Genomic DNA, 20213 nt, shown 5'->3' on the forward strand with positions numbered 1-20213 from the left:
TATCATAAGTTATACCTGTAAATTCTTACCAACATGACCCTCCAAACATGAGCTGTACAAAGCAGACCCCGATGAGCATGCCAATTTGGTTGGGGAAAAATTGCAAAAGGCCTTAAACTTACACAAAGAACAATAGCATTTGATTAAAGTTGGGGGCAGGAGAGCTAGCCCTTTCTAGGGAAGAACATCCCAATTATTTGTCAAGCTCTTAATGGTCAATTCCAAAAACATACATACAAATAGCATTATATGTAGCCACAGGTTATATTTGTATGTGTGTGTATACATATATATGGAATATATATATGCCACTACAACTGATAAAAAAAGACGTCATGAATTAAAACACAATGTGAAAAAAATCAAAAGGAAGAAATGTGTTGCCATGTTAGATGGTGTTTTGAATCAAGATTGGTCCCCATGAATGGATAGTCACCAGGGACTGGCAAGATTTAGAAGGTGTGGTGTTTTTGGAAGAGCTGTGTCCCCCTGCAGGTGGACGTTGGGATTTCAAACACCCATGCTAAGCCCCGGGTCTCTGTGCCTCTCTCCTTACAGAACAGGATATAGTTCTCAGACACTGCTGCACCACCTGTTTGCCAACCATCATATACCCCACCATGACCATAACGCACTTAACCTCTCAAGCTGTAAACAAGCCCCCAAATTAAATGCTTTATTTAGTAAGAGTTGCTGTTGTCATGGTATCTCGTCACATCAACATAACAGGGCCTAAGACAGATGTTGGTTCCAGGTAGTAACGTAAAGCTATGACGGGACTGATAATGTTGCTTGTTGTAAAAATGTGGACTCCTGATTAGGGAAACAGTTAAAAGCTTTAAGAAGGGTTTAGTGGGTCATGATAGTAAAATCACAGAAGACAGTGGTGCCGAGCTAAAGTAGATTATTGCAGCCCAGCTCAAGAGGCTGCAGAGGAGAATACTAGTTCATTGCCTAGAGATCACTATTATAATATTTTGAGGAAGAATGTGGCTTCCTTTTTTTTTTCTTGTCCAAAATGTTTGCTTAAGGCTAAATTAAAGAGTTTTGTAATGACTTTGACAGAGGATGTTTAAAGACACCCTAGTATTGACTATGTCTTAGGTTGTTAGTAACCAGTCTTATACATATCTATATGGAAAAGAAGGAAACTGGAAAAAATAAAAATGCAAAATGTACAGTGTAGGGAGAGAAGGAGCAGTAGGAAGTGTGAGGGAGCTGAATCCAGTGCGCAAGGAGATAAAGTTTAAAGAAAATCCTGATGTGAAATGAAATAAAGGAAGTGGTGCTCTCCACACAAGGCTTCACGTAGGTAAGCTTCCAAATGCTCAAAAGGAATTAAAGCCAAGCTTCAGCAGTGAGGGAAAACAGCAAGGACAGGAAAGAGATGCAAACGTAATTGAAGAAGGGGATGAACTTTGAGCCATAGCAAGCAGCAGACGTGGGGAGCTTTGATCAGACAGTTTTACCTTAAGAATGAGACACCAAAAAAGGAGGTAAACTTTAAACCCCTTCCCAGATCTAGCCAATGGGCAGAATATTCTCGACAGTTGAGTGGAGAGTGTGATATGACTTTCTCACATACTATGGTGCCTCACATTTGACCATGTCCCCTGGAGGGGGAGACCTGGTGGCACTCAGAGGAAGGACAGCAGGTAGCCAAGAAGAGACTTGATACCCTATGAGCATATACAGGGGGAGGAAATCCCCCCCAGGAACAGTCATAGGGGAGGGGAATAATGGGAAAATGGGGGGGGGGGAGGAATGGGAGGATACAAGGGATGGAATAAACATTGAGATGTAACAAGAATAAATTAATAAAAAAAAATTAAAATTAAAAAAAAAGGAGGGGGGGGGCATGGAATCTGCCCCATGACAAAGGAAAGCTGCTGAGGCCAGCCATGTATCGTATCAGAAATGTCCCTTGATGGAGGTGCAGTGTGGCTATCCTGTGGGGGTGTGAAAGTGAAGCCTGGAGTGTGTTAGAGAAACCAAGGTGTTGGAGATGCCTGAGCTGTGGGACACCTGCCATGAGAAGCTGCAGACTGTGTGTGAAACCAGCCCAACAGAGAGCTATGCTGCAGAGGAGTGTGGCAGAAGTGTGTTGTCCTCAGCAAGGGTGGCCAGAGTTGACAATCTGAAGAATGCTTTGACGTGAGAGAAGGTGATAAGGACCTCGGAGTCTTCTCTGCTGGTTTTGGGTTTAGACCAGTATTTCCCCACAACGCTCACTTTACTCCATTCAGGAGTAATATAATATATTCTGGAAATATAATATATACTCTGTGCCATTGCATGCTGGAAGCATGTGATCTATTGTTTTAATTTTACAGGAGTTACCCTTAAGAAATTGTTTTAAATTTCAGAAAAAAAAATCTTTGAACTCCGGACTTTTAAACAGCATTGAGACTGTAGTGAATTCAACTATATGAATTTTGCATTAATGCAGGCCTTTGAGGGTAGGCAAAGAATGGAACCTGGTGGTTTAAATAAAAATAGTTCTAGTAGCCTCATATATTTGAATACTTAGTCACTAGGGAATGGCACTATTTGAAAGGACTGGAAAGACTAGAAGGTGCGCCCTTATTGGATGACCCATTACTTTGGGTGGGCTTTCAGATTTCAACATCCATGCCAAGTCCAGATTCATCTCTCCCTCTGTCTCTCTGTATCTGTCTCTGTCTCTGGATCAGGAGGTCAGGATGTAGCTTGTAGTGACTGCTCCAGCACTTGCTGTCATCGTGACATTAATGGACTAACCCTCTGAAATTGTAAACAAGCACCAAATCAAATGTTTTCTTCTTAAGAGTTTTCCTTGGTTATTGAGGTGATTTGCATATGTTGAGCCCCATAGGCCTGTAGGGAGTGGCACTTTAGGAGATGTGGCCTTGCTGTTGTAGGTGAGGCTTTGTTGGTGGAGGTGTGTCATTAGGAGATGAGCATTCAGATCTCAGAAAGCTCAAGCCTGGCCAGTATGTCACTTCTCTTCCTGCTGCCCGCTATTCTAAATATAGCACTCTCAGGTACCTCTTGAACCATGTCTGCCTGTATGCCGCTATGCTTGCCTCCAGGATGATAATGGATGGAACCTCTAAACTGTCAGCCAGCTCCAATTAAATGTTTCCTTATAAAGGAAAACATTACTGTGGTCATGATGTCTCTTTACAGCAATATAACAGTGACTAACACACAGAAGAAAATAAAAAACTAAAAGTCAACGGGAGAAGAATAGTTTGGTTGATATGGCCTGTATGTTTCGCATGTTTAAGCATTAGTATATTTCATTAAAGGAACTTAACAATGACAAAGAAAGATTTGCTTTACACATTTTGCATTTTATTTCTCTGCTTAACAAATGTCATTACTAATCATTTGTTCCACCGAAATCTGTGCAAAATTAGACACTGGACTTGTTGCTATCACCACCACAGATCTCAAAGGGGTCCAGTCACAGGAGGCAAAAGATGCATCCAGAGAATCACTGTCGTTACAACAAGCTAATAGTGCTAACCACTTCCAGAAGGAAACACAGCAGTGATAATCCAAGCATTACAATGCTCAGCATCTAATTGAGCCTTGAAATCCTATGCTGTGTGCTGGGCTCACATTGCTACCACCACTGGGAGAGGATGGGGCGTTTAATCATCACCTGGCAACATCTTGCTTCTTTCTTAGTGTCCTCACTGACTTGTTTTTAAAGATTTTAACTTTAAGGAAGAAGAAAAAAAAACACAATGAAAATTTACATATAAAAGTTCCCATTTTGCAAAGACAGAAATTCTAATATAATGGTGTTGTAATAGTTCTTTTGCATGCAAAGTTAAGCTTAACCAATAAAGTGGACATTGCATGAAGCAATCATTGAGCATGAGTAAATTCCCTGTTCACTGTCGTTCTGGCACAGACAACCTGCATTGCTAATGCTATTCCTTCAATATTTTACAAAGCTATGTATCTCAAAATGACAGCAAGCAATAAGAAAGTGCACAATGTTTTACTTCCACAATTTAAATGGAACATTTTTAAATGATAAAAAAAGTTCCTGAGTCAAATAAATGACATAAACCAGGAATTTTAATTGCTTTTGGCAGAATATAAAATGAAACCTATAAAACATTATTATATGGTCAACATTTATGATGATAAGCTCAAGAAAGTCAGTGCCATTTACATATGCTTTTAAGGAAGACTGTGAAATACAATGAACACATTTATGATTCTGATTCAAATAGAATTTCCTTTTAACAGTAAAATGTCAGGTAAAGAAAAAAAAAGGCAAGAGATGCTAGCAGTGGACACCGAGGAGCTTTAACATTTCAGAATACACAGGCTCAGACTTAAAACTACATGTTGTAGGCTGCAGAAAAAGCATCAATAATGGGACTGTTTCATATGGAATGAACATAGTAGGGCATATTGCAAGGTACTCTCAAGAAATCTCGTATAATGATGTAACAAGAGGTGGCATTCAAGTATGTTTAATATTAACAGGCATATAAATATGAGAGAGCAAAACCTCCTAACTAAATAAAAGCTAAATTAAGAGAATATAAAAGATATAAATTTATAAATGTATAAATATATTTTTTCAATCTTATTTCACAACATTTTATCTCTAAACCTGCATTGAAACAAAAGCAAAAACAAAACAAAATAAAACCCAACCAACTCTCACATCAAAAGAATAAAATAAATGGCTTATACTGGTGTTAACTATGAGCAGTTTTGGCTTGGTCATCCCCAAAAACATTTTCCAATGAGGGAGCAGTTTCATGAGCTTTGTATAGCAACAGAACAAAAGTCAGAACTTAGGACACCTTTCAAATATGTTAGTGTATATTATAAATCATCAGCTATAGCAAAGTGGGAATCCTGTGTCACAGGTCTTAACTGCAGTATTTGTAGTGTCTTAGGCATTAACTTGGTGGAAAGTAGGGGCCCATTTTTATATTCCAAATGACTTTCCTATTTATTACAGAATATGTTAGATCTTGTACAGAGAAGTGCAATAAATATCTATTAAGAGACTAAAGGTATCCTGAGAAGTATTGTCTCTGGACTTGCAAAACTTCAACCTCTCCACCTCATGGTGGCTCTAATCAGTCAGTCACACAGATAAGAATTAGTCACATTGTAATTTCAGTAACTCTCCTAAAAGGCTGAAACCTAATGAACCTTACTCAGTGAATGCTTGTTAATACGACTCACATTAAATGAACTCTCTTGGTATGCTTTGTGCTGCTACAGCATTTCTGAAGGGAGGTAATTTGTCCAAAATCAGGTAAAGGCCCATGATTCTCTGAAGGATATTGCAGGGAGGAGACCAGATAGATGAAGCATGGACTCTACTCTATAAAAGCCTTAATTTCATCAAGGAGTAGAGCCTCACAACTGGCCAGTCCTTGCAAGCCCACTTCCTAAAGGACATTCTGGTACCATGTAAATTGCAGAGCAATATAAATATTTAGGTCATACAGTTGGGCAATAATTTTTAAAAATATTGTGCCATATATGCATATATGTCATTGGAATGCTGATAATCACACCCAACCCAAGCTTCATAGCACAATATGTCCTTTTAAAAAGGTCGGCTGACATTCCTCCATTCGAAGAAGTAGCTGGTGGACATGGCAAATTGGTAGACATAAATAACTAGTTTATAGAAGTAAATCTTGATTCGTTTCATACTTCATGTATTCCTTAAGTCACCTAAGCCTCTCTGATGATCACTCATCTCTATTCCATGGTGTTAAAAAAGACTTCTATAGGGTCAATGTAGAACTAGTCTCATAGTCTCACAGGGATCCATTATTGTCCCGTGCACTGTTTGCTTATCTCTTTCTACTCTTCTCTATTCATGCAGAAGAGATACATAAGACTCTTATTCTTGTGTTCATAAATGCTTCTTTCTCATAACTGTGAACCCTGAAGTGTAAGCATGACAATTATCCACTATGTTATTCTTAAACAGAAGATGGATCTGTATTCACAACATAAATTCTGTCTTATCTTCCTTTTCTGCCATGGGTAAAATCTGAAAACGAGGATCTCTCCAAAGATGTATTGAGCAAACAACAGGTGTCCACATCATTACTTGGGTTTATATCACACATTTCTATTGATTTCTCTCTTGCTCTCTCTAATTCTTTGAGTTCATTTCACTCATCTCTTTCCTGGTACTTTACACCTGAATCCTACAATCACTGAGACAAGCCTACTGTTCTCACAGTTTCTCTTTCCATTAGAATATGAAAGAAAAACTGTAGATGTATCATTTAATGTAACTATTTTCACTCATCATAATCGTGAATGAGATACTCCAATTGTTAACAACTTAAATATGAGCCTCAAAAATCTGCACATTTATGCATGCTATGTACACAATACGTAGTATGGATCTTTGTCACCTCAAGAAGAAGCCAAATAGCAAATAAAAACAATGATACCAATGACACAATTTTATATTTAATTTCACAGATTGTATAGAGTGACTCAAGTAAAGATTAAATTATAATAGATATAGTAGATATAGATAGGGGTTGTAAATAAAATAGGAGAGTATAAAGGTATGTAGGGATGATAGGACAAAAGGTACGTTATTGAATCTACTCCTCAACTTAAGGTCTTAACTGTTACTCACAAATAGGATTAATTTTAATTAATTAATATAGAATTTTGTATATTGATGCAAATTAAGTTTAATTTTGATATATTGAAATAGAATTCAAGTTTAATATTATTCTTTTTTTTTTAATTTTTGGGTTTTTTTGTTTTTTTTTATTAATTTATTCTTGTTACATCTCAATGTTTATCCCATCCCTTGTATCCTCCCATTCCTTCCCCCCCCCCCATTTTCCCATTATTCCCCTCCCCTATGACTGTTCCTGAGGGGGATTCCCTCCCCCTGTATATGCTCATAGGGTATCAAGTCTCTTCTTGGCTACCAGCTGTCCTTCCTCTGAGTGCCACCAGGTCTCCCCCTTATTCTTCACACATTATATTTCTACTGTAATATGAGGTATTGTACACATACAACTCAATACATGGTTTACTTCCAACACTCTGATAGTGCTATTGTAGGCTGTTTAGGATAATTAAGTAATACAAGTCAATTGTTGATCAATTCATGTCAAGTATAGAAATGTACATGCTAGGTTTAACAGATATTATTCTATACATAGATAAAGTCTTCAAAAACCTCAGAGACCTACAGACTATGGCATTTAAAATGTTTTTATTATTGTAAGGATTCTGTGACAATAAGACAGGTTAACTCCTGGCAGTAACCATCTACGACAAATAGATTATGAGAATTGAAGAACCTCCTTGTGGAGATGGCTTCAAGTGTGGCAAAACAAGTCACTGAACAAAAATGTTCTCCTTTTCCCCACAGATAAAATTCTGCCTAATATGGGCAAGCAGAGTTGACGGCCAGAATCTGCCAAGACAGGGTAAGCAAGTCCTCATTGCTTCACAAAAATGTCTGTCAGATAAACTGGGACAGAATGCTGAAGATGACGCTCCAATATAAGAGAGTTTTTGGTGTCTGTTCAGGCAGTAATCCATCTCTGTCATTGTTTCATTTTGGAAGCTGCCAACATGCTATTCCTGTTTATTAGGTAGTTAAATTTAATCCTTCTTAAGTCTCTGATGGGGTTGAAGACCAATTAGTTTTAAAGTTAAGCTTAGTTATTTAAGAGTTAAGAGGATAGTTTTGGTCTAGGTCGATACTTTTAGGTTAATAGATTTGAGCTTTGATAGGTAATGATTTGGTTCAAAACTTTAGTCTCACCATGATAAAACAGATAAAATAGATATTTCTTTAAGGTTGCAAAATATCTTTTGATTAAGTATTATGTATGTAAGTCTTACCAATTGGTTTTTATAGTTTTTCATAATTGTTCTTACTGTGTTAAAAAAATGCCCTTTTTATTTAGACAGAAAAGGGGAAATGTTGGAGGATGGTCAGATGTATTTTGATGTTAATTATTGCTCACTGTCTCTATGACCCAACTTTTGACCAATAAAAGGCCATCACCTGGGCAGGGCAGATGAGATAGGTGTGGCCAATATTCCTGGGCTTGAGACAGAGGAACCCTGGGAAGAGAGGAGAAGGCCGCCATGGGTTAGATGGAAGAGAAGCATGTGGCTGGTGTGGATGGAGAACATTAGTAAGTATTTGGGATTATGGATGGGAGGTAGCTTGATGGAGAGAGGTTATTGGAGACAGATGGCGTGTGATTGGGACAGGTATGGGATACCTGCCCCACTATGGGAAATAGTTTAGAGGATTAACATCTGCCCTGCCCCAGGTTGACTAAGGCTATTTTAAAAGATAACAAGTGTCTGCATCGTGAATGATTGTTAGCTGGACATACTGGTAATACAGATATTTAACAAGAACAAATATGTAATCTCTTTTCCCTTTCCTCTTCGGCCAACCTTCTCTTATCAAATAGTCCTCTTACTACTTTCTTAACATTTTCCTAAAGGCTCCATGAATGCATTTGGGATGCTCACATACCTTGCCCACCAGACACTAAGGAAACACTTCAGAGTAAGAGGCAGAATGAAGGTAACCAACAGAGAAATATGGTGACTGTTTTGCAATCATAAGATTATGTATGTGGCCATTGCACCCTTAAACTCACAGCAACATTAGTTACTTAGACAAGACATGCAGAAGATTTGCACAAGGTTGGGCAAATGACATGCTGCCATGGAGGAAGCAGGTGCTCATTAGGCCCTAGCCCTCTGGACATATATAGGAAGTTAATGATGGATAAGGAAGGAGAGACATTTTCATCAGTGGCTGTTGGTACATTGTCAGTTCTTTTGTGATCATCTTGGATTTTTGGTCTTCACTGGAATAACAGGAAAGTACTATATCCTTACTATATTTGCAATACTTTACCTTCCTTCTATCCTGCACCATCTTCCAGACATACTTCCTCTCAAGTTAATTATTATAATTATAATTATTATTATTATTACTGCATATGCCCACATATAAACACAATCTTCTGTGATTTTTACTGTTGTTTTTGTATGCAAGTGTGAATGTGCATATGTGTTATGTGTGTGCATGTGTGAATGTGTGTGTTTCCTGTGTGCATGCATGCATGTGTGTGTGCACGTATGTGTATATGTTCATATGTGTATGTATGTGTGTATGTGTATGTGCGTGTGTATGATGTGGATTCATGTGTGTAAGTGTGTGTGTGTGTGTGTGTGCATGTGTGTATTATGTGGTGTGTCTAAGGCTGATTGCTTAAAATTGGCTAGTCTATCAGAGAGTTCATCCATACAGAAGACCAATTTTCTCTGTTTCAGCCACAGTTACTTTTAAAAACACCTGTCTAGCATATTTGTTAAATGGAGCAACCATTTGTATCTCATATGTATGTATATGCTCTTCTCATCATGTTTTGCTATGATTTTTGTTGTTGATTCCTTGCTTTTGTTAAACAATCAACTTTGTGTGGGTCTTAGAGTGCCATTTTTTATTTCTTACACAGAATGCCATCTTATTATGGCTTAAAAAATACATCCTGTGCATTCCAATCACTCCTCTCCCTCATGGTGTTTTGCATAAGCATTTTATATTTTCTATATATTATGGAAATAATATTTTGAAAAAACATTCATCATGAATTTCAAAAGTTAATATTTAATGTATGCTTACTGCATTTACTTTAGCTTATACAGGAAACAAGTGTGAAGAAAAATTTATCTTATAAAATGACATACACAACACAGTATATAATACTACTTTGAAAATTGATTATTCATAGCAGTTCTTACTGAAAATTTATGATGTATAAAATAGTTTAAATATAATTTTGCGTTTTATTTCATTTTTATTATAAAAGAAAACATTTCATTGGAGCCTTGCTTACAGATTCAGAGTTTTAATTTATTATGATCATGGTGAAGGACATGGATACACGCATGGCAGATATGGTATCAGAGAAGTAGCTGAGAGCTACATCCTGACCTGCGGGCAGAGAGAGGGGGCCACTTAGCCTGGCGTGGACCATTCCCAGCCTCCTTCCCATGACACACCTCCTCCATAAAGATCGCACTCAGTTCAGCATGGCTATACCTCCTAAGCTTTCCAAACAGCTCTTCAACTAGGTGCCAAAACTGCAAATATACAAAATACTGAACACCTGAGGAGTGGATGATGGTCTTCTGTCTGTATCACCCTGTTGACTGTCTCATGTCTCCCTGAATAGTTTAAACATCATTGGAAAGATTAGGCTGCAGCCATAATGTCCAGAATTTCAAAATGATGGTACACTGCTATCAAGATAAATCAGCAAAAGAGTAAAATAAAAATATACAGTACAGCAGATGCTGCATATTCTTGGAATCCCACCTAAGGAAAGAGCTAGGGCAGGGTGCAAAAGCATGACTGCAGTGCGCTGATTTGCTTTTGATAATGGTGAAGACTGAGTCTAGAGACACATAGTGTGTGGACACGGATATGGTCAGCTTTACAAACATGAAGAGAGTGGCCTTTGCTGATAACTTACAGCTGGCCAGATTGCAAAGTGAGGTTGGAGCTTAGAGAATGAATAGACAGGGTTGAACCTCAGAGGTCCATAAAATCTCTAACAGGTTGTAGAGTCAGCACATTGACTGAACAAGAAGAGATCTTGAGTTCAGGGAATGAAAAAGGGTGAGAAAATCTGAGACCAGAAAGGAGAGATCCTTTGTCTGATAGACTGGACAGAATATTCATAGAGCAGCTAGAGGACACCGAAGTCTGATCTGCTCAAAGAGAAAAGGAGTCTTTTAAAATGCCCTGGCAGGATTACATGTACTTCATGGCTACAGACCTTCACCTTCTCACCCATCAGTATGTTAACTATTTGTAAACGGTCTTCTGAGAGTGTCCATTAGTACTTCGACTTTCCCATTAAGTGGGACAATATGAAAAACAACAACAACAATGTGCTTCAAGTTATGTGAAGGGTGGCATTGTTCTTGCATTAATCATGTCTTACATGTATGGTAAGGCTAGATTAAATGATCAAGTAGGATTCTTAAATTTATAAATTTTCTTATAAAATTTGCAAATAATTAAAACATCTCATTCAAAAAATAAGCAGATATCAAACAATTTTTATTAAATAAAAAATTATGGAAGAAATTGAGGCATTCAAATATAAACATATCATTACAATAAATTCTTGTGATAGGGGATATAGCATTTTTATCTACATTTAGAGGTGCCTTTTTATCAATGTCTTGTGATTTATTTATTTTTTTAAAATATTTTATTAATTTATTCTTGTTACATCTCAATGGTTATCCCATCCCTTGTATCCTCCCATTCTTCCCTCCCCCCCCCATTTCCCCTTATTCGCCTCCCCTATGACTGTTCCTGAGGGGGATTTCCTCGCCCTGTATATGCTCATAGGGTATCAAGTCTCTTCTTGGTAACCTGCTGTCCTTCCTCTGAGTGCCACCAGGTCTCCCCTTCCAGGGGACATGGTCAAATATGAGGCACCAGAGTTCCTGTGTGATTTATTCTTATTTATTTAGTAAGTTTTAATATTTATTACTCTTCTCTAAGCCTTCAGGAGGCATTTTAATTTATTAACAAAATAAAATAGGATAAAACAAAACTATAGCATCAAATTTGGACAAGACAAACCAACAGGAGTAAAAAAGAAAGCCTCAAGAGAAGGAACAAGAACCACAGACTCATATTGGCATAATGTTCTTATGAACTGTCTACAGTTTACCTTAGCTCATTCAAATACTGATTTCTCTACCCCACTATCCGGATCACATTGCATTATGATATTTATTCTAAGTATCTCCTCTTTCATATTTGTGTAAATATGTCACCATTTGTTCTCTGTGTTGCCAATAAAACCAACTAGCAAATGATGAGGAATAACAGAGAATTGGGTGGGAAATCCTTATCCAGTGAGCGGAAGAGACACAGAATAAAGGAGAAGATGGGGCCAAGAGGGGAAGATGAGAAAACATCAGGAGAAATGAACTGGACCCAGGAGATGATTTAAAAGCAAGTATAAAGTTGGAAAAAGGAATGGGAGGAAACTATACTAGCGTGGAGGTTTAGGATGGAGTAATTATTGTGCAGCACTGTGCTATAGGCTCATTAAACAGATCCTGGTCTCTCTGTGTAGTTATGTGGGTATAAATCTGGTTAAATATTAATAATCCTTCAACAGACTCACTCACTCACACACTCAAGAGCCCCATAAAAGTACTGAACTGAAAGATATAATATATAAGCAGAGTGCCTGTTGTAGACCCATGTTGGCCCTGGGTTTGCTAATTCCATTTCTGTAAGTTCAAATGCTTTGCTCAGTTAATTTAGAGAGTTTGGTCTCCTGGTGTCCTCCATACCCTCTGGTTCTTACATTATTTCTGTCTCCTTTGCCAGGGGATTTCCTGATCTCTGAGGGGACATATCATTTAGTGCTGTGTTCCAGGGTTCCCCAGCCCACTCTCTGTGAGTCTGCCTGTTGCTCCTACTTCTCTCTTTAGTCCTTCATACTGCAGGAAGAAGCCTCTCTGATGACAGATGAACCCTGCACTGACCTATAAGCATAACAAAATACCCTGAGGAATGATTTTGTTGTTACTCTTCATTTCTTTGACAAGGAGTATTTGGTTTTACTCTATGTCTATAGGGCTTGGTTCTTGATCACCCAAGTAGTTTCAGTTATGGGTCCTATCATTGCCCTAATATATTTTGCAGGCATGACAGATTGTAGATTAAGGGGTAATCGCCATTGGGGATGTTCACACATCTTTTTTGATAGCCTCTGGTTTAAGAGGCTAGAGTTGGTAGGCAGATTCAGAGGAAGGAAAGCTAGAAGGGAATAGTTTGTGGGACCTGCGACAGATGTGGGCTGCAGCTGGCGTTGTACTGCAGATCTAGATGATGTGGGGTGAGTGTGAGGCTAGGTTGGAGAATGAAGTGATGAAGGTGGAATCCTGGTTTTCCTGGCCTGCTCGGATAGTGTGTCCAGAGGATGGGTGCTAGAATTGGAGGCTGAGATAATGAGATGAGTTTGGGGACAGAGAGTTGGAGGAAAATATCTTAAAATCAGCTGAGGATGAGGTCTGATGGGGAAGGGAGACTGCCTCAGGTATTCTGCTACGGAGCTGGAGATAAGACTGGAGGGGAAAAATAGAGAGGTCTGGACCTGCCTTTGGCCTATGTGTCGCTCTAGGAGGAGTGGCCTTTGGTTTATCATGGTTTGCCGGCTGCCTGCTGTGGTTGGTGGCAGGAACAAAGAACTGGATGAGGGCAAGAGGTGAGAAGGAGAAGATCTGTGGAATCCACTGCAGATGGGAGCAGGAGGGCAGTCCATGGGCATTCTGCTGAAGAGCGGGAGATGAGAATAGGAGATTGGATGTGAGGAAACAGAAGGCGAAGGGATATTCTGCAAGACTCCTACCTGGCATTGGGAGGGGAGGTCAGAGAGAAAGGGGGAGGACAACAGATGCTCTCCTACAGACCTGGGGGTGAAACTGGGAGAATTTCATTGTAGGAGAAGAAAGCCTGGCGAAGATCAGCAGTCATTCTATCTGCATCCTCATGCTTTGTGATATATATTCATGAGATTTGTCTTATTTTACTTCTTCTAATCCAAACTTTATATAGTACTTAAATTCTGAAAATCATTATCTTTTCTTGAAAAGGTAGCATGCCCTGATTTGTTTGAATAATGTTAAAAATTTATAATAAAAGATTAAGAGATATATACAAGTATATATGAAGAATCTGTGAATTTAAAATGCACATGAGAAAAAAAGGAAGACAACCGGTCCAGTGAGATGGCTCAGTGGATATAGTTGCTTGTTCCTGAGACTGATAACTTGAGTTTGGCAGAGGAGTCTATGGAAATTTTAGAAGAACACACCTGATTCTACTAAGTTGTCTCTTGACCTCTACATACATGCATTGGCACATGCATACAGACAAACATACAGACACATGAAGTAGATAAATGTTGAATAAAAGTTTTAATTAAAAAGAAGGATAGTTCACCAACTTTTATTATGTTGAAAGTTATAAGATACCTCTCCTTCAAAATATTTAATGTAATAATTTTATCTTCTAAATTAGCCAAATGAGAGACAATTAGAAAATTAAATTGAATGAGTATATCAAATTACTCAAACACTTTGGAGAATTGAGATAGATACTGAAGGAAATAGCCCCAATATATAAAGAATTTTGTAAATGAAACTACTACTCAATAGCAGTTACATTTTGTTTAAATAATGACACTGAAACATATAGCATGCATTCTATGGGATGTTGTTATTCTTTTCATGTGTGTGTTATATTTTCTCCTCACACATAATTGGACTCAAATAAACATTTTAAATATTTAATGTTCATATTTCATGTTGTATCTGTTATGTATAACTTTAGTATATAATTTTAGTGAAATAAAAAGAAGGTATTTTATTTGTCTTGAACTTGTGAATTGAAGATTAAATCTCAAAGTATCCAATCACTACCATGAGTTACATCCCAGCCAATAATCTGTTATTTTTAACAGTATGCAGAAAAGTTGTAGTCTATGTATGGAGTCAAATTAAAATATGTAACAAAAAATGCCTAATGTGTTTTATGTGAATCATGTATTTTAGTTTTCTTAAAAGATTGTAAAGTACTAAGGACAGAGAATCTCTCATCAAAGTGTTTCCTGATGTTGCTTCCTCCTCACTAATAGTGTCTTATCTGTAGTGAAAGGGTTGCAAAATAACACAGTGATTTTTTTATTTTTAAGAATTTATTCTTTTTTCTGTTTCTTTATCTTTCTCTCATATAGGACATCTTGATTGTAGCCTTCCATCTCTCTCCTTCTCCCTACCCACCTTTCCTTTATTTTTCATCAGAAAAGATGACTAATTTTCCAAGTTCTTGATTCTGCAACATTATGAGGAAACTCAGATAGTAAATACTGTGATTATCAATCAGCCTATTAAGTAGAAATCAGGTACAAAATGCAAATTAATAAAAAGCAGAAAAAGTAGCAGTGTGGGGAGGACAAGGAGAGGAAGAAGTAGAAGAAACAAAAGAAAATGTTCCTGAACAATGTTTGGATTATCAAGTAATTTGTGGTGTTTTGATTTGTCTTTTTTATTTTTACAAGCACGTAAAATGTCTTTGAGAATTCACATTGATTGTAAACATTTGTTGCACTAGAATGTTACACACCATATGAATAATGGTTTTGAAATGTGTTATAGTGCTTAAATAAATGTCATTCTAGTTATTCATGTATTTTATAGAATACTGAAAATAATGAACCAATGCCTCATTTTGATTAATGAAGACAGAATTGTAAAATTGGGAGAGAATTTATAGCCCCGATAAGCATAGTGGAAAGGTTCAAAAAGAATTTAGACTCCTATATTTGGAGGAAAAGACATTAAGAAAGCAGAAATGATGAAGACTATACAATTCTTCACATCAGTAGTTCAGAGAAATTTCCCCATGCTACTGAAGACCCTCAGAAGGAATTACATAAGCAAATCTTTCTCTGTAGGAAAAGAAAACTCCTAGAAAAATATTCCAGGAGTTACTGTAATGGAAACAGAAGTCTTCTTTACTATGGCATTACCAAATGAAGAAAATATCTTGGGATTTAAAGAAATTATCTCCTCTTCTCACTAGAACTATAAACAACAATGTTACATCACTCTATTTAAGACTACAAACAATTTATGCTTTCCCTTTGTGCTAGTTATGTGTAATGTAGTGGGTTTTGGTCATAGCTTATCATCTAGCATATTGTCTCATGAGGGGGAAAATTCATGATTTGTTACAACTACCTCTTAATTGTTCAATTATTTGTAGTTATCTGAATAAAGTAGCAAAATAATTACTTTAAGCAATATTTAATTTTGTTCATTGGTTGAATAAATTCCTTTTCTACTGAGAAAAAATATTTCTTTCTATAAATTTAACAGTTTAGAATATACTTGCTTGATACATGGCAGAACTACAATAGCACAGATAAACTAAATTTTATTGAGAAACTTAAGTTCAAAAATATTAACTTATTATATAACAGATTCCAAGTAATTAGAAGAGCCAAAACATGACTAAGTTTCTATAATATCAAATTATACATATTTTGATGATAACTAGACAGGATAATGATTATCTTTTTTAATCTTTTTATAGTAATTTAAATATACAATATTTGTACTAATTAAAGATTTTCTTTTTTCTTTTCTTTTATTTTTTTTTTTTTTTTTTCGAGACAGGGTCTCTCTGTGTAGACTTTGCTGTCCTAGACTGGCTTTATAGTCCAGGCTGGCCTCGAACTCACAGTGATCCACCTGCCTCTGCCTCCTGAGTGCTGGGATTAAAGGCGTGTACCACCACGCCTGGCTCTTTTCATCATTTTAACATGAGTTTTATTTTCACAAAAGCAAAAAACTATGCCATACACTACTATCCATTTTCCATGGGGCCTTCTGAGAACTTAAGCCATCTACTCAAAAATTAATATGAATTTATCTCTTCAATTGATATACTGTGATATGAGGGAAACATAAAATAGTACCAAGTAACATGATTATGCTTGAATATAAACTTTTTGTTAGGTTGTAATACCTATTAACTATTGTAAAAATTTTTTCTTTTATAGACTAGGTATAATAGAAACATTAAATATAATTTTCATTAAGAAAGAAAAAGAAGTTGCAGATGGTAATTTACAGTGAAAGCCATTTATCACTCTGTGGTAATTAAAATTATGCAGCTTTTTCTTGTTGGCTTTTTCTTCAAACTTAGTTTCTATTGATTTTTGTCTGAGATAATTGAAGAAAATTATTACTAATTTTATGTACTCTTGAGCACTGTTCTTAAACCACAGCCTAATTGCTAACTCTTAACTTCTCTGTTCATCAAATTCACCTGGCTTGCCATTATTTTTCTCTGTTGCAATTAGGCCCTGTCCAATATTTTCAATTTATTTTAAAGACACACAAAAAGTTCTCAGGCTAATTTTTCAGTTCACTATCTGGTAAATGAAGCTAGCCATTTAATTCGACCTCTATCTTAAGAAAACTCCCATCACACAGAACCTTTTAGTACCACATAGGGTGACCAATGGGCACTATGAGACACTCAGTCCTGAAAGTGCCCCTAAAAGCTTGGACCTAGCTCATCAACGGTCCTCAGTTTATTCACACGCAGAAACTCTAGAGCATTTCTACTGAAAGTAGCACTCTTACGTACTGGATTGGATTCAAAATGTTATTTTGATTAGAATTTCCGCATTTTGTGGTTCACATTCAGATTTATGTAAGTTTTCAAAAAGAAATTTGTATCTGGTGTAGATCTAAAAGATTTACCCCTACTTGTTAGCTTTTATAGGATTTGTAGTTACTAGGTAAGCCAGAGGACAAAGAAACTAGTCATCTATTGTACCTAACTGTACAAGGACGGCTGGCCTGGCAGGACATGAAGGATGGGCCTGGGAAAGTTGGATGAACATAAACAAAACATACACAGCATTTGAAATGTTCAAGAAAGAATATTTAAAAATTTATACCTGTCAGCTGTTAAACTGATATTGCTAAATTAAATACAAAGGAATACCTTACTATATTTATAATAAAATGATTTCACAGCATCTTTATTTCTTAATAGAGGAACTCATAGTCATGAAACCTAACTGTTGATGTATCGAGAAGGAAAAGAGAATCTTGATCTGTTGTATTTTTCTCATGGTGTAATGTCAGGAGGATGTTTTAAGCAGTCTTCTTCCACAGAGTAAACTGACAGAGAGAAATCTCATTTTTATTGATAACAAAAATAAAACTAATTTGGAATGGTAAATTCTGTGTATTTCTTATTAATTTAATTTATTTTGTAATAAGTTACGCTTTGGTTACCCATAGTTGTCTTAAACCACAGGCTCAGATCCAGAGAAGAGATGATGACAAGTATGAACTCCACGCCTAGTCTGTCTATTATCTTACTTATCTTTTTTAAATTTAATTTTATTAATTTATTCATATTACATCTCAATTGTTATCCCATCCCTTGTATTCTCCCATTCTTCCCTCCCTCCCATTTTCCCCTTATTTCCCTCCCCTATGACTGTTCCTGAGGGGGATTACCTCCCCCTGTATATGCTCATAGGGTATTAAGTCTCTTCTTGGTAGCCTGCTATCCTTCCTCTGAGTGCCACCAGGTCTCCCTATCCAGGGGACATGGTCAACTATGGGGTACCAGAATTTGTGTGAAAGTCACACCCCACTTTCCACTCAACTGTGAAGAATGTTCTGTTCATTGGCTAGATCTGGGTAGGGGTTTAAAGTTTACTGCCTGTATTGTCCTTGGCTGGTGCCTTAGTTTGAGCAGGACCCCTGGGCCCAAATCTGCCTATCATAATGTTCTACTTGTAGGTTTCTAGAATCCTCTGGATCCTTCAACTTTGCCTGTCCCCCATGCTTCTCTCATTTAGAGTTTATTTTTAGAATTCTCTTATCTATAGCCCATTTTTGTGAGTCCCTTTTTCTGTTTTCTTGATGATTTGTTATGTGACTTACCTAAGAAATTTATTTTCATGAGGTCCCCATGGTCAGTTATTAATCTTATTTCTTGATTAACTTCAGTCCTATTTGAAAGCACCTAACCCATGCTTATATATTGTAGCACACCCTGTACCTTACAATTTAGCATTTGGAGAATCTCAGGTTATATTTTGAGGTGGCCTGTATTTATATTGGGGTCTTCTGTTTGATTCTACTGATATTCATGTATGATTTTCTCTCCAGAACCATTGTTATTTTAAATACTATATTTTTTAAAGAATATGTGAATAGCTCCAGCATAATTCATTTTTTTTAGTGTACATCTCCTTTCCTTTCTTTCCTCAGGGTTTAAACGTTTCATTGTAAGTATATTTTACTTTCTTTCTCACTTTATTCCAAAGGACTTTTTGGGGCAATTGTGAATTAGATTGAATTCCTAAGGTTTTTCTGAGTGTGTTAATTGTTGCTGTATATAAAGGATACTGGATTTTGAATGAGATCTTTATATCTAGCCACCAAAAGTCATAAGAAGTCTTATTTGATTTTTTGTGAAGTCATAAAGCCCCTTGTGTACTATATCATATCATCTATAGGCAAGATATTTGATTTCTCTTCTATATATATGCCTTTTCATTTTCTTGTCTTGTGCTACTTTAAAAATTCAAGTATTATATTGAATGAGAAGGGAATGGAGATTATGTTCAGTTCTTTTATATTCTTAATTTGAATGCCATTGCCTCAAGGTTTTTCCCTTAATTTCAGATGATATTGGCAATGGATTTGTTATAAATAGCCTTTATTTTATTTTATTTTATTTTATTTTTTTTGAGCCTGAGGCAAATGTCCTCCAAAATTCTTCGGGAATTTAAATTTTGCTTTAAGAAATTATTAGCTATAATAACTCTATCACTCCATGTGAATTGACACTTTACTCTTGAGGTTTTCAATACCATTCTCGCTCCTATATATTTAATATTTTAATTATATTGTACTATTCACAGTTCAATTTCTGTTCCTGTATTTTTGGTACTACATGTGCTTCTTGATTTTACATTGACATCTCTTTCTGGTTACAATATTTGCTTTTTTGTTTTTACTAGAGATAAGGTATATATTTTGATCTTGAAATTTTAATTTTAGGTCTCTATCATTAATAGATTTGTTCTATTCATCATGTTTCAGAGTTCCTGTATATTTTATTAACTTTTATGTACATAGATATGGATATATAATTTTGATCCAATAATTTAATTCTTCTAGATTGCCTTCAGGCCATGATAGTACTGTCTTTTACATGACACATTCTGTTGATGAAGCTTTACAGTGAAGGAGAGTTATGTTACTCTTTGACTTATTGAATTTTTTATTTGTAGCGTCATCTGTGTGTAGATTGTCCTCAGTATCTCTTTCTCCTTATTGAACTCAACTTTAATATCTTAAATTGTCCTTATTGTTTCACTCTAGTGGCATTTATGTTTTCCTTTCCTGTTAAAAAAAAGCACTAGTGTTAAAGCTAACGGTAACACTGAAGCACTTTTCATTAAGAAAGGGATAATAGAATTATTAGTGTATATAAACTATAAATTCAATGAAGCAGTGTGGTACAAAGTTTCTTACTGAAAATGTATCACTTAATGATAAATGAACAG

Source organism: Acomys russatus, chromosome 31 (genome assembly GCF_903995435.1).
Source record: "Acomys russatus chromosome 31, mAcoRus1.1, whole genome shotgun sequence".
NCBI lineage: Eukaryota > Metazoa > Chordata > Mammalia > Rodentia > Muridae > Acomys > Acomys russatus.